The sequence below is a fragment of the Drosophila albomicans genome, chromosome 3 (assembly GCF_009650485.2).
Source record: "Drosophila albomicans strain 15112-1751.03 chromosome 3, ASM965048v2, whole genome shotgun sequence".
Taxonomy (NCBI): domain Eukaryota; kingdom Metazoa; phylum Arthropoda; class Insecta; order Diptera; family Drosophilidae; genus Drosophila; species Drosophila albomicans.
Genome location: NC_047629.2, coordinates 49716592 through 49731349, shown reverse-complemented (window position 1 = coordinate 49731349; position 14758 = coordinate 49716592). Strand labels below are relative to the sequence as shown.

General features: G+C 35.9%; 1 protein-coding gene across 1 annotated transcript in view; it reads right to left on the bottom strand.

The window, feature by feature from the left end:
- Window positions 1-12611, bottom strand: part of LOC117566409 (connectin) — a 63364-nt gene extending 50753 nt beyond the window's left edge. Inside the window, exon 1 of the mRNA XM_034245930.2 lies at window positions 12538-12611. The gene's annotated coding sequence lies outside the window, so the exon portion shown is untranslated. The remainder of the gene's footprint in view (window positions 1-12537) is intronic.
- Window positions 12612-14758: the final 2147 nt, after the last annotated feature.

Sequence of the window (14758 nt, the reverse complement as noted above, 5' to 3'; positions counted from 1 at the left end):
ACCACCCAACGCACCACCCACTCACCACTCACCAGACACCACACTACATTTCACTTTTCAGTCGAGAAATTTCCGCCCATTAAATTGACATACGCGCATTCACCATTCGCATTCATTTCCTCTTTCCATTTTGTTGTATTTTTTTCTTTGTTATTTCTTCTGTTTTCTTTTTTTTCGTTTTTATTGCTCTCCCTTTGCCTGTTTGCACAAGTTTTGTAATATTTCGGGTTTATGTTTACAGTTGGCAAACGCATTAAAATCACAGATTTACATTTTTTTATCCTTCGCTCTTCGCTTTCTTATACAACATATAAATGTGTGTGTGTCCTGCTGAATTATTTAGTGTTGTCGCCCTGTTACCCCACCTCCCCCCTCTAGCATTTGTGCAAAGTATTCGTATTATTGAATTTGAATTTGAGTTTTTTTTTTTGTGTAGACTGGCGACAGCTTCGAGGCTTATTGTTTCAAATGTCCCCGACGCAATCTCGAGAATGTAAACTGTTGATAGCTTGCTACACACACACACTCTTACACACTCTTACACCCTTGTACACACTTGCGTCTTAAGCGGGGGGCTTAGGCTGTGTGCCAAGTTGAGCATGGAAATTATTTTTTAATAAACACAAAGCACTCGCTCACAAAGGGGAACAAGAAACACACACAGACAGACAACTGAACTCAACTCAACGCATCCGCATTCGCATTTACTCTTGGACTGTTGCAGAGACTCACCGGGTGGGGGGAACAGGGGGGCAGGACGACAGGAATCTCTTGTTTTCGCTGCTGTTCAGCGAATGGCAACAGCGTCGAGCGCAAAATAAATAAACCCACTTTAATATGCGCTCGTTATATTATTTTCTTTTCATTTTCTTGATTTCGTTTCCCTTTGCTTTCGTGCTTCTCTTCAGTTTTTCTCTCATTTTTCCCTGCTGCTATCATGTTTTTCTTTCAGCTTTCTTTTTTTTTTTATTTATTTATTTTTATTTTTTTTTTTTTGACGTGTTGTTCTCCCACCTTCTCCCCCGCCTGACATCGACCCGTCGTCGGTTTCGCTTGTTTGAAGTGCCACGCTCTATTTAAAGGCAAATTGTCTGTAGTCCTTTTTACAAATATTGTGTTTCTTTCTTTTGCATATTTATCCGTTGCTTTCTGCTGCACTCGTCCTCCTCCCCCTTCCCCCATTTTGTTGTGGCACAGCCAAAAGACAAACTCGCTGGCTGGTTGGGAAAAAAAATGCGCTGCTAGCAACAGCTTCGCGTCTAGACATTGTGGAATTAGGTAAAGCAAACGGGCCAAATAGCTCTGTCTAAAAATGCATAACCCCACCAACCACTTCTCCCCCTCTTCACCCAAAAGTGTCCGACAAACTCGAGACGGCCAAGGGGAAGGGGAAAAAAACTGAGGGGGATCGACGTTGGGGCAGCTGAGAACTGGACGCTTGAATTAGCATTTGAAGCAAGTGCGCTGACCTGTGGAACAGCAGCTGCAACAGCTTCCCTCTACTCCCTCCCTTCCTCCCCTTCTTCTCCTTTTCGTGCTCGCTTTTTTATTGCATCCACAATGCGGGTCAAGTCACTGGGGATAGCTTTAGAGTGCTTCACATTTCAAGTGGATATTATTAGGGGATTGCATTACGCTGTTCACCAAATGCTAAATTGTCCAAGCTGAGTGCTATCATTCCTCACTACTACTCCAAACTCTGCTTTGACTAAGCGACTCAACTTAATTGATCTGAGCTTACAACTAAAGCGAGGATTCCACATTCAACGCATTCTATGGTACATAAACCTCAAATATTCATTTGCTTCTAAAAGCTGAGACAACAAATTAAACTAAATATCTTGCAATCAAATGAAAGCATTTTTCTTTTGCAAAATTTGAGCAATTTCTTTCAAATCTAAGCTTAACTTAAAGCAACTTATTCGTCATATAAAAGATTTCTACGAATTTTTTTAAACTTAAGCTACTCTTAATATAATTGGATTGTTTTGGGTTTACTTTGACAATATTTAATTTACTCAGTTAAACCATTTACTTATATTGGCTAGAATTAATAATCCTATGTTAATATCCTAAACTAACAAAATGGTATTAAAATATATCTAATTGTTACTCCGTAAAAATACTAAAATATATCGAAGGCTAATAGTAGGACATTAAAAATATACCAAAATTCCCTATTGCATTATTAATAGGCAGAATCCATCATCTTTGTATTGACGTTAATTAAATATCCATTGTTAATATCCTAACTTATAACTGTAAAATTATAATTACTCCTTTTCAATGAAAGCAAAACAGTATTATTCATTATATATACCAATTTATTATTTTATAAAATTACTTAAATATATCAATGTCTATATATTTAGTCCATTGATAGCGCACCACATTCAAAATATACCGCAGAGTACGAAAAATACTGAATTATCAACCAAGTCCCGACTGACTCTGCCGTTTTTTTTTGTCATTCCAAATTTCTCAACATTATTTTTACATATTAATCATATCAGTGTTCATAGGCTTTTATTGTTCCACAACTTTGGTAATGATATGTAATTACAACTTTCTACTTCCTTAGCAACTATGACTGTTCTTTTTTCCTACTCGGTTTTCGTTTCAATTATAATCAAAGAGTACACTAAACAAATAAACAACTTCCCACTTTTGTCGCTTTATTGGAGTTATAAAATATCACACAAATTAACTAATTTGCTTAACAAAACTATTAACAGCTAATAGGTTTATTATGTTCAATTGCTGTTGTACTTTATGGCTAAACTATTAAACATAATTTATATTCATGCTATTCTTAGTTGTTTCTGTTTATATAAGATCTATAAAAAATATAATTATTATATAGATATTATCTACAAAATCTATATCAATATAAGATATTAATATTATGTAGATCTTATCTATAAAAAATAATATTATTATATAGATCTTATCTATATATTATATATATATTATATAATTTAATTATTTTGGACATTATTTGTCCTAATAATCAATAGCACTAATTGTAGGCGTATAATTCATATTTATAAGAAGTTAATAATAAATCTTATTATTTTTACATTCTGCATATTGGTTACCTTAAATTTTATAAGAAATATTTTGATTGGATGATATTTACACGTCGAAATATCATTATATTACGGTCCTAACTAATTTATTCTTTTCTTAATAAAATCTTTTACTCCATGATTTACTCGATGATTTTATTGCTGAAAAACTTGTTTCCATTAAATTAATGTATACTTCACTAAAATATATATAACCTGCTTTAAATGTTGATTCTTCAAGTAATCCTAGTATCTTTAGATAATCTATATTCACCGTAGGATTGCAGATTAATTATAATCATTATAAAATCTAAACACCTCAATTCACTGATTTGTATACATGACTGCTAAGCACTTTTAATCCGCACTCATGATACGCACATTAGGGTTGCGCTTTTAATACATGCAGCATGGTAACCCTAATGTGCATAACTTTCCGCTCGGTTCAGTGGCCTTCGCTGCACATAAATCCGAGCGGAACAAGAAGAAGAAGCAGCAGCAGAAATACGCAGATCCAAAAGGGCGCCTAGTTTCAATTACACACGCACTTTGCGAATGTAAGAATGGGGGAGAGGGGAAAGTAGAGAAGAGAGAGAGGGAGAGGGGATGAGGGAGCAGGCTACGCATAAAGTACAGTCCCCACCATACTCCTCCATATAAAGTATATAGTACATTCTATATACACATTCGCTTCGCTCTCTCTGCAATTGTTGCGCCTTTTATTTGTTTGCTTCTTGTTGTAGCTGTTATTGTTGTTGCTGTTGTTGTTGTTGTAGTTGTTCTTGTCGTCGTTTCGTGTCATTGCCTTTGTTTGCTTTTTGCAGCCTTTTGCACCCGCCACTCACCCGCTATTTCCTTGTCCCTACTTTGCCTCGTGTTTATTTTCTTTTTTTTTTTATTCCTATATATATTTCGAGCATGGCGCACATTACACATTTACACACAAAAGCGAAAGCGGAGCAAAGAGCACGGACACGCTGTGGCACGCATGTTGCCTGCCACCCCCCTTCTCGACTTACCCCTCTGCCCTCACTCACCCCTTTTCGGTTTGCCAGACACTGCGCTCGGCACTCGTTAAAGGTAAAAATTTATTGTGTCTTATTATTATTTTTTTATTGACAATACGTGACGCGTACGCCAAAAAGGACAATCGCTTTCACTCGCTCTCTCTCTCTTTCTCTTTCACTCTTCTTCTCCTTCTCTTTCTGTGTATGTGTGTCTGAGGATCCTCGCTGCTGCTTCGCATACATAAAAAGATTTTGTTCAATCGATGGCAAGCGCCTTTTGTTATTTTATAATTTTCGATTGTTTTGTTTTGCTTTGCATTGCTTTCGTCCTGCTTGGGCGCCGTTGTCCTGTTTGCTTTCTTTTTTTTTGTTCTGCTTTGTGGCTGTCGCCATTTATTTGTTTTGTTGTAGCCTTTCGTCTGTTATTACGTTTATAATGCCGACAACGCGCTTTTGTTCGCTTTCTCCATCCTCAGTCCCTTCTCCTATTTTCCTCTTACTTTCTCCCACTTTTTCTCCCCATCCTCTGTCTCTTCTCCACTTTTCTTCCCACTTTTCCTATTTTTACGCCCTCTTACTTTGTCCTGGTCAATGCCATTAAAATGCGCTTAGACCTTCAACTAGCAGCGTTAATCATTATTTGCAGTTCTGTGTGTGTGTGTGAGTGTGTGTGTGAGGGGGGGAGGAGGTGCAGCTAAAGTGCCGCAAATCGAAGATTACGGCAAACAATTAAGTTAATCACATCTGCTTTGCTTTATTTCGCCAGCGACTTCAATAAAGACATTGCGCATACGCCCCGTTAACGTGCTTTCCCAAAACCAAAAACTTCGACAACAATTTGCCGGGCCACCCAAAACTCAGTAAACGAATGAGTGAATGAGTGAGTGAGTGAGTGAGTGAGTGAGTGAGTGAGTGAGTAAGACAGACAGACGACGACAAGCGTTTATCTATGGCATCAGGGAAAAAGTTTTGTGCTTCGGGTTTTGCTTTTTGGTTTGTCGGTTTTCGCGCTGCTCGCCTGCCCGAGGTTAAGTTTTTCTGTTTGCTTCAATTAATTTTCATTTGTTTACTAATCTAACAAATTAAACTAACGGTAAAGGTTTCGCTGCCGAGCGGAAATTGGAAAGGATTTCAATGGCCTGTGGGCAACGTCTTCATCTTCATCTCATCTCATCTTCTTCTCATTGTCAGCTGCCTGCAAAATTTTGTAATCATAATTAAGCTGATGTTTTTTTGGCTAACAAAATGCGCGGGTTCAATCGATAGTTGGTTTTCAATTACATTCGGAATTTGTTGAGCAAACGTTTTGTCGCATTTGTATTGCGATTTTTTTCGATTTTGTTCCTCTACTCATTCAGATTTTTGCTATCAATTTATGCATTTGCCGTTTCCTGACCCTTTGACCTCATATACATATTGCTTATCTGCTGCTCGGTTGAGCTCTGCTTTTCCATTTCCTTTCTCTTTGCTCGTTTCCGTATTTGCAGTTGTTAAACAAAACCAATTTCTACCTCTACTCTCTCTCTCTCTTTCTCTATCTCCCACTCTCAGATGCTATGCTAATTAATTTTGCAACTCGACCCACACACACACTCACATCGTTCGCTTGGTCGCCCTTAGGCATTTGTTGGCTAGCCAGAAAATATTTTGTGTTTGTCTTGGTCCAAAAATAATTCATTCTCACTCTCATTGCCCGCATTTTGGGACTCGCTTTCTTCTCTCTCGGCTGGAATGCGGCTCTTTGATGTGGCCCACAGCCAAAGCAATGGCCACTTAAGCAACGGCAACGATATTTTAAACACATGCAACACAGCCGACTTTCAACTTCGAGAGTCGCCAAATTAATTGGAGCGCTTTTTTAAAGCGCTTGCCTGCTACACACGTTTTCTCTGCCCCTTAACTATTTGTATACCCACTACCCTGAGGGTAGGAGGGTATTATAACATTGTGCCTCCAGCAAAAGTATGCAAAAGATTCGCTTCGGCTGACAATCTTGGTATATTTTGTATTATATGGTATATTTAGAATATAATAGTGTATCAAATATAGCCTTTAATATATTTTAGTATTTGGTATTTGTATCAATATACCAAATATAGTCTTCGGTATATTTTAGTACTTGGTACTTCATGATATATTTATAATGTTCTAGTGCATCGATATACCAAACATAGCCTTCGGTAAAGATTCATATTCTGTCAGTATATTAATTCAGTATATTTTATTAATAATACCGCGCTGTTTTACTGTTTTTATGGTATATTTAAAATATAATATTGTATCGATATACCCTAGGTATATTTTATTATTTTTCAGTATATTTATATTTTAATAATAATACCACACTGTCCTACTTTTTTTGTAAGGTATTTTTAAAAAGTAGTTGTGTACCGATATACCGAATATAGTGTTTGGTATATTTAGGTATCTATGATATATTATTTTGGTATGTTTCAATAATAAAACAGCACTGTTTTACTGTTTTATGGAATATTTTATGGTATATACCAAAACTCCCTTATGTACATTTTAGTATTTTTTCAGTACATTAATTTGACATAATTTAATTATAACTAATTTTTGGTATATTCTGAATGCAGTAGTATTTTGTTATACCAAATATAACAGTTTGTATATTTTAAAATTTGTTGGAATACTAATTTGGTATACTTTAAAAATACTACTTCTTTGTTTAAATTTTATTAGAGCTGTGTTGTGGATATCTCACAGTCGAGCACACTCGATTGTCGCTTTTTTTTTAGTTGTTGAAATATTTTATGTAAAAATTCTTGACGGAGTCGCTCGCTTTGGCTGCCTGTCGCGTCAAATGTCGCGCCGAAAATTATACCTCTAAAAAACTGCAAATGGCAAATAGCAGTGCAGAGTCAGGCAGGACCCCAAAGGACCCTCTGTGATCCTGCTCAGCACACTCGCGCGTTGTTGTCGCCGTCGTCGTCGTCGTCGTCCATTGTGTGTGTGGCCAACCAAACAACTTGGGCATTTTTCCGGCTTTTCTTTTTCGTTGACGTTGACGTGGCGATTGCTGCTGTTGTTGTTGCTGCTGTTGTTGCTAGCAATGTGGTTGCTCGAGTTGCTGTTGCTGCTGCAGCCACGCCTCGCACACTGAGTTCGTTTTATGTATTCAGTCTCAGTGCGCTCACTTGACTTTAATTCTTTTTTCACACGCCCACTTCGCGGCTGCTGTCCCCTCCCTCCCTTCTCCTCTCTCTTCGCCTGGCTGGCTGGCAAGTGCAATTTTCTAACAGCTCTTAAGTTGCAGCAGCAGCAACCAGCAACAACAACAAGCACTACAACGACCACAACAACAACATTTTTGCTTGTATTCGTATTCAGATGAGCATGTCAGTTAAAAGGTGCGCCAAGCTTCCCCTTCCCCTTCTACAACCCTCAACATTGAGTTGTAATTGCTGAACATGCCAAGTTTTCTGCAATTTTATGTAGATTTAATAGCTTCCTGGCCGCTCCCCACTTTGGCATTTTTTTCCCTTCTTCGTTCTGTGCGCTTGTCTCACATTTCATTTGCCTTGCGTGACATTTCATTTGTGTGGCGCTCAGATTTTTAGATAAGAATAAACCCATTCTTGATCTCTTTTGCCTGACATTCCCGGTCAAGGCAGCAGCAGGTGTAAAATTTAATTGATTCGAGCTAAACAACGGAAAAACTGCGGCCAGCAGCCATGTCAGTCATGTCAACAATCGCGTGGCTGACTTCACAAAACTTACAACTTTGAAAGAAGAAAACTCAAATGCCGGAAAAGCTTTCGCGAGCACGACCAATAACTTCCGGCTCTCGACTTCAACTTCGACTTGGACTCACTTTCTTTGGCGGCAATTACAATCGACTGACATGTTAATTGGCAGGCAAAGCCAAGCCCTGAGACTCTACTCGATTGATTGCCTATGCTCTCTTTCTCCATTGTCCTGCTACTTGCCAACTGTCAAAAAGTTTTGTGCAACAATTGAATTAAGTCCAGAGTTTATTTAAAACAAAAGCCGCTGCATTTATTTTAAACTAAATCTGACATAGAACTTATACGCGCTTTGGTTAATTGAATCAAAATAGTTTGCACAATAAATTGCTTTTAAAGATATAACCAAGTCCGTCTGCCCATATAAAACACTGTATTTCAGAGACTAAAAGAGATTTTAGTCTATAGTCTTTATGATTCCAACAATTTTGTTACGATCAGATACAAAATGTAGAAACTATTTCATTTAGTAGATTTGGCAAATTATATTTTGCACTCTATGGTATATTTTGAGTAGTAAGGTATTTTTTTGTAGTACTATATCGATATACCAAATATAAACTCCGGTATATTTTGCACTCTATGGTATATTTTGAGTAGTAAGGTATTTTTTGTAGTACTATATCGATATACCAAATATAAACTCCGGTATATTTTGCACTCTATGGTATATTTTGAGTAATAAGGTTTTTTTTGTAGTACTATATCGATATACCAAATATAAACTCCGGTATATTTTGCACTCTATGGTATATTTTGAGTAATAAGGTTTTTTTTGTAGAACTACATCGATATACCAAATATAAACTCCGGTATATTTTGCACTCTATGGTATATTTTGAGTAGTAAGGGATTTTTTGTGTGGAATTATTTAATATATCCCATTTATAGACTCCGGTATATTTTGCACTCTATGGTATATTTTGGGTAGTATGGTAGTACATACAATTCAATACAATATCGATATACCATCTACATCCTTCGGTATGTTTAGGTATTTTTGCAGTATTTTATTTTGATATATTTCTAAATTAATACCACATTGTTTTTCGTTTATTCACAATGGGTAACAGGTATCTTACATTCGAGCACACTCGACTTTAGCTTTCTCACTTGTCTACAAATTACACATATTTTACCAATTATTATTCAAAAATATTTATATTCTCCATTTGATTTTAACTCATTTTATTTGCACTTTTCTTTAAGTTCATATTTCATTATTTAGCAGTGTTATCAACAAAAGCTTGTTAAACACTTTTGTTACTTTACTTCGTTAAAAAAATTTCATATTCTATAAGTCAATGCCATTTAATGCTTTTCTTCTCATAAGAAAACAAACACAAGCAGATTTATTTTGTATTTACTTTTTTTTACAACACGTTTGCTTAAAGTTTTTCATTTAAATCATTTTCATTGTTTCTATCAAATGCTGAAGGTTTCAGTGAATAAATTCAGTAAGTAAAACAGAAAGTAAATAAACACTGCAAGTAAAAAATAAATAAATGAAAATACATAACTTGTAAATATAAATATTACTGTTAATAATAATAATAACAACAAATACTGATTGCTTGACGATGATTTTAAATTCACTTTCACTGTGTATAAAATATGCAAACCAAATAAAACTGAAATATATATTGTAAATTTCATATGAAGGTCAAATATATTTACATTTGCTAAAGAAAATGTTAATATATGTATATAATATATGAAATGTATTTATGTAAATAAAAAAGTTTGTAAAATTGGAAAGCAATAAAATATATTGCGGTGATTTTCGCAAGATTATTTGATACTTCACTCATATTGCATAATTTATTAAAGCTTTTAAATTTAAGTATCCATCAAAACTTAAATTATATGAAGCTATTATTTTCAATAATGAATTCACATTTTAATTTCAACAAAATCGAAATAAATGAGCTTAACATTCATTTTTCGCTTGATTAAATGAACTATAAATTTGCGTAATAATGAAAAAGTATTTTCTATTTGTAATTTGATATGCGAAACTCAAATAGTTCTCCTATTTGACTCGTTCATTATTTTAGATGTTAATTAAATAATACGCTTTTAGTGCCGCTTCAATAATCCAGTCAACAACTAATGCCACTAATTGTTATTTTTATGAATTATTATATTTATTATAAATACAAATTATTCAACATTTGCAAAGCTAAACTTGTTTAGCTATGTATTTGTCTCGTTCATCATTTCAACAGCAATTAATTGCCATTATTATTTATATGAATATGAATACTAATTTGATTTAAAATACTAATAAAAGTTGAAAATATTTTCACGTTCATAAATTGTATGGAAAACTAAAGTAGTTTAACAATCTGACTCTTTCATCATTTTTAGTTAATGTTAATTAAATGAAATGAAAAAATATTTTCAAATTGCAAATGATATGCAAATCTTAAATAGATAAATAAATTTGACTCGTTTATCATTTTTTGTTTTATTGCTTTTTAATTTAGCCATAAATTAATGCCACTAATAATCTTTATGAATTATAGTATTTTAATAAAGTTTTGTTTGAAAATAATTTTTCTATTTGTAAATTAAATGCGTAACTTCGTAAATCGTTTATCATTTTTGTTGATATTTGCCTTCAGTTTGCACTTCAATAATTAAGCAGTAAACTAATAATTTATTTGAGTAATCACCATTTGATAAAGTTTTCTAGTAAAAAATGTGTCCTGAATTAAAATCATTTAACTATTTTCCTAGCTCACAATTTGTTGTTCTTAGTTTCACTTCAATAATTTGGCCATAAATTAATGTCAATAATTATCTATATGAATTATAGTTTTTTAATACATTTTTTTGTAGTTAAAACTATTCTCTATTTGTAAATGAAATGCAATACTAAAGGAGCTTAATTTTAATTTATGATTGGTATCAGTTTCAGTTTGCTCTTTTATAATTAAGCTATACATAGATGTCAATAATTTTCTATATGAATAATCACAATTTGATAAAGTTTTCTAGTACAAAATTGTTTTATTTTGTAAATGAAAAGTAAATAGTTAAATGGTTTAACTATTTTCATAGCTCACAATTTGTTGTTGTTCCTTTCACTTCAATAATTCGGCTATAAATTAATGCCAATAATTATCTATATGAATTATAGTAATGTAGTAAAGTTCTTCACTCATATGTCTTCATCAATTTCAATTCCCATTGCCGCATTTCCTCAGCTTCATTTCTAATCTTCCTCAACTGCAAATTGGCAACATGAATATTGGCATTTCAGTCATATCACTGGCAAAAACTGGCAGCTGCAATTGTATCTGTAGCTGGCTTTAAGTATCTGTTGGATACTTTGGCACACATTTTGCATTTCACTTGTAATTGCAAGCAATTGAATGCAGCAGTCGGATAAGTGAAGTAGCAGCAGCAAATGGCCAAAGGGTGGGAGAGAGAGAGAGAAGGGAGAGAGAAGGGGTTGAGAAGGGTTGAGAGAAGGGGGCGTGGTTGACGGCAAACAACAGCGAAAAGTGCTGTGCGCTGCTTTTGCTTTGCGGTAAAGTGGAGCAAACGCTAAAAGCTGTTTGTTGGAGTCCCCAAGAATTGTCGCGACTTTGCCTCATGATGAGGTAGTAGTTGAAGAAGAAGAAGCAGAATCAGATGAAGTCGTGTTTTCAGGGGGCGTGGCCAGTTTGCCAGTTGCCAGTTACCAGTTACCAGTTTGCTAGCTCAGCTCTCGGTTTGCCCAGCAATTGACGTTGCGGTTGCATTTAGCATTTTCTCATGCAATTTATCTCTACACTCTGTCTCGCTTTCGCTTTTCAAGTGAAGTTGGCTAAAGTATCTACGACTTCTATGTGTGTGTGTGTGTGTGCGTTTGTTTATGGCTTTTTATTTGCTCACGACTAAGCCCAGTCAGCAAAAAGAAGAAGAGGGGAAAAGAGTTGGGTTTTGGTCTGCTTCTGTTTGTTTCTGCGGTTGTAAATGCATTTTTCAAACAAATTGCAAATCATTGCCTAACAATAGTTTCCCCCAGCATCCACTGTGATTCACTCTCGGTTCCTCTTTCACATTCACTCGCTTTCTATCTCTTTCTCTTTGTGTGTGTGGCTTGTGAATCTCCGACCACAATGACAGTGATTTAGTTTTTGGCTCGAAACATTTCACATACGCAGTCTATTATATTCTGGGTTTTTGTAGCTTTTAAACGAACTCTGCTCCACAGTTTTAAAAGCAAAATTTGTGTAATTTGTCAGTTTTTGGAAAAGGGATCACATTAAATTACATTTATGCCGTGTCGAGTGTCGAATTGAATTTAGCCAAAGAACTTTTTCTCGCACACTTTTCTTTTTCATTTCAATTTCCACGAATTTCTAGATGAGAGATGTATTCTGTTTGATTTCCGTCCGTCTGTCCGTCCGTCTGTCCGTCCGTCTGTTCTGTTCTGTTCTGTTTTGTTTGCTTTATTTTTATTTGCGCCAAGTTTCGTTAAGTGTACGCTATTTAGGGGGCAAAGAGGCGCCTCTCAAAGTAGTCTCATTTTCAGCACTTGCCGCGCTCACTTTCCACATTGTTATTTGCATGACGTCCATTGACCCACAAAGCATTTACAACTCTCGTAATGCGCCCAAAAGCAGGCTGCACAAATATTAAACTTTCGTTCGCTCGCTCGCTCGCTTTTTATTTTACTTTCGCATGAGTTGAACTTACTTGCTATGCGGATGATTACGACAGCGATGATGACGTTGATGAGAGGCTGCCAAAAATTAATTTGTCGAAGCTTTGTTGTTGTTGTTGGTTTGTTGCTTCGTAATTGCACGCACTTTAAAGTTGTTCTAACTTGTTGCACTGTATTTTTTTGTGTGTGCTAAACTCACTTTTTCACAGCGCCTTAAAATAGGCAACACTTCTTTTGTTTTTGCTGTTTGCTCGTCTTTTTCTTCTTCCTTTTCTTGTTTGCTGTGTTTATCAAAGATTAACGAGACGCACGCACGAATCGCACACGGACACACTCGTTATTTGGGGGGCGGGGGTGGTGCAAGGGATCACGCAAAATTTCTTCTTTACGTTTTGTGTGTGTGGAGCAACACGTTGTTGACACAAAGACCGCCTAACGAAGACTAATGATAGCGTTTGTTGTACGTTTGTAGCACTTGGGGAGCCAAACACGACGCACAGCAATTTGTAACTGGCAGCGTTGCTTGCACGACGAATGTTAAATACGAACTGATTGCTTGCCTGCCTGCTGACTGCTTGCTAAGTATCTCTAACAGACACTCGTGTCTGCACTGCTGGACGAAACGATGGCACGCGAACTGTCTTCGGCTCTCGTCGAAGCAGCGCTTCGGCCGCGACAAAGAGGGTGAGCGAGAGTCCCAGTGGGAGTGCAAAGAGCGCTGCCAAAGAGCAGCGACAAACGAAACGAAATGGAATTGCTGGGCATAGCCGTGGCAGCGCTGCCGCAGCGCATTGCTAACGAGCTGCTGCCCACCCCCATGCAGCACAATTGAGATGTTAAACGTTTCATTTCGTTTCCATTCGTCTCTCGCTCAGCTTATCAATTGTGGCGTGCTCTCTTTCTCTCTCTCCGTAACTGTTGCTTGCTTTAGCGTTTCGCTTTCAGTTTCCGCTATATTATATGTGTGTTCCAATTTTGCTGTGCGCCTGCGCAACACACGCTCATTGCGCTCTTATATTCAAATTGAAAGACTACTTTCAATTCAATTGCAGTTTGCTCTTTGAACGTCGTTGCGTGGCCCGGGACAATGTTTCAGTTCAGTTTGTTTCACAATTGTTGCTGTTGCTGCCGCCGCTGGCGCTTTAAAGTGTTCCGTTTGTCAGGCTTAAACTTTTCATTTTGGGTCTGAGTTGTTGTTGCTTGTTTCGTGTTTCTGTTGTGGCGCGCAACAGGTTCAGTTACAGAGTGCGATTGCTTTCAAACTTTCAGCCTGCCTTTGCCTTTGCCTGTCTATGGGCTTTGATTGGCCTTTCTTCCTGGCTGGTTTGGCAACACTTTGCTCTAGAGTTGTCGCTCACCTTGTCGTGTATTTATTTATTTGCAGTTCATTCAATTTCGTTTTTTTTTTTATTTTCTTTATGCAAATACGTGCACAAAATCGTTTTCTGCACGCTTTGACTTTGCCTTGACTAAAAGTCTCTCTCTCGCTCTCGCATTCTCTCTTAGGTGTGCGTGCTTGTGTTTGTGTGTGTGAGAAGTCGTGTATAAATGAATTTGCATATAATTGTTTGCATGCTGAGTGCCTTTTAATTGATTTTATTGGTTTGCACAGCAACAACAACAACAACAAGAACAAGAACGCAACAACATTGGCAACAAGCAACATTTCTCATTTTATCGCGTGAGCTATCTCCGTGGCCAGTTTATTTACTTGTAAGCACTTTTTGGCCCAATGATTGAGTTCGTATGAATTCACAATGTGTGCCTCTTATTTGTATTTGTGCTTGTTATGATATCCTGTAAACATATTATATACTTAAAAGGTATGCTGGTTGATTTATTTTATCAGTTGCACTTGAAATATAGATGAACATTACGTGTATATTCAGAAACTGTTTAAAGACTACTTCAAATTATCAAATTTGAATTATTTTTTGTTTTGTTTTTTAATTATATTAAGGAATAATAAAGTAGTTTTCTCATTATTTCTATATCTATCTTCTATATATAAAAAAAGGAATGCGAATAAGTTTCACATTTATTATATTATATTATTATATTATTTCTATATGCTTCAGTTAAACAGAAGAATCCGTATAACATAGGTTTTACATTTATAACGATAATGAAAAAATTATCGAACGGAAAAACTTTTCTAAATGCTGCTCAGTTTTACATTTTGTATATGAATACATTAAACAATAAGTTTCAAGAAGCCTTTCCTCTGAATTTTGTATAACGGGAAGCACACAT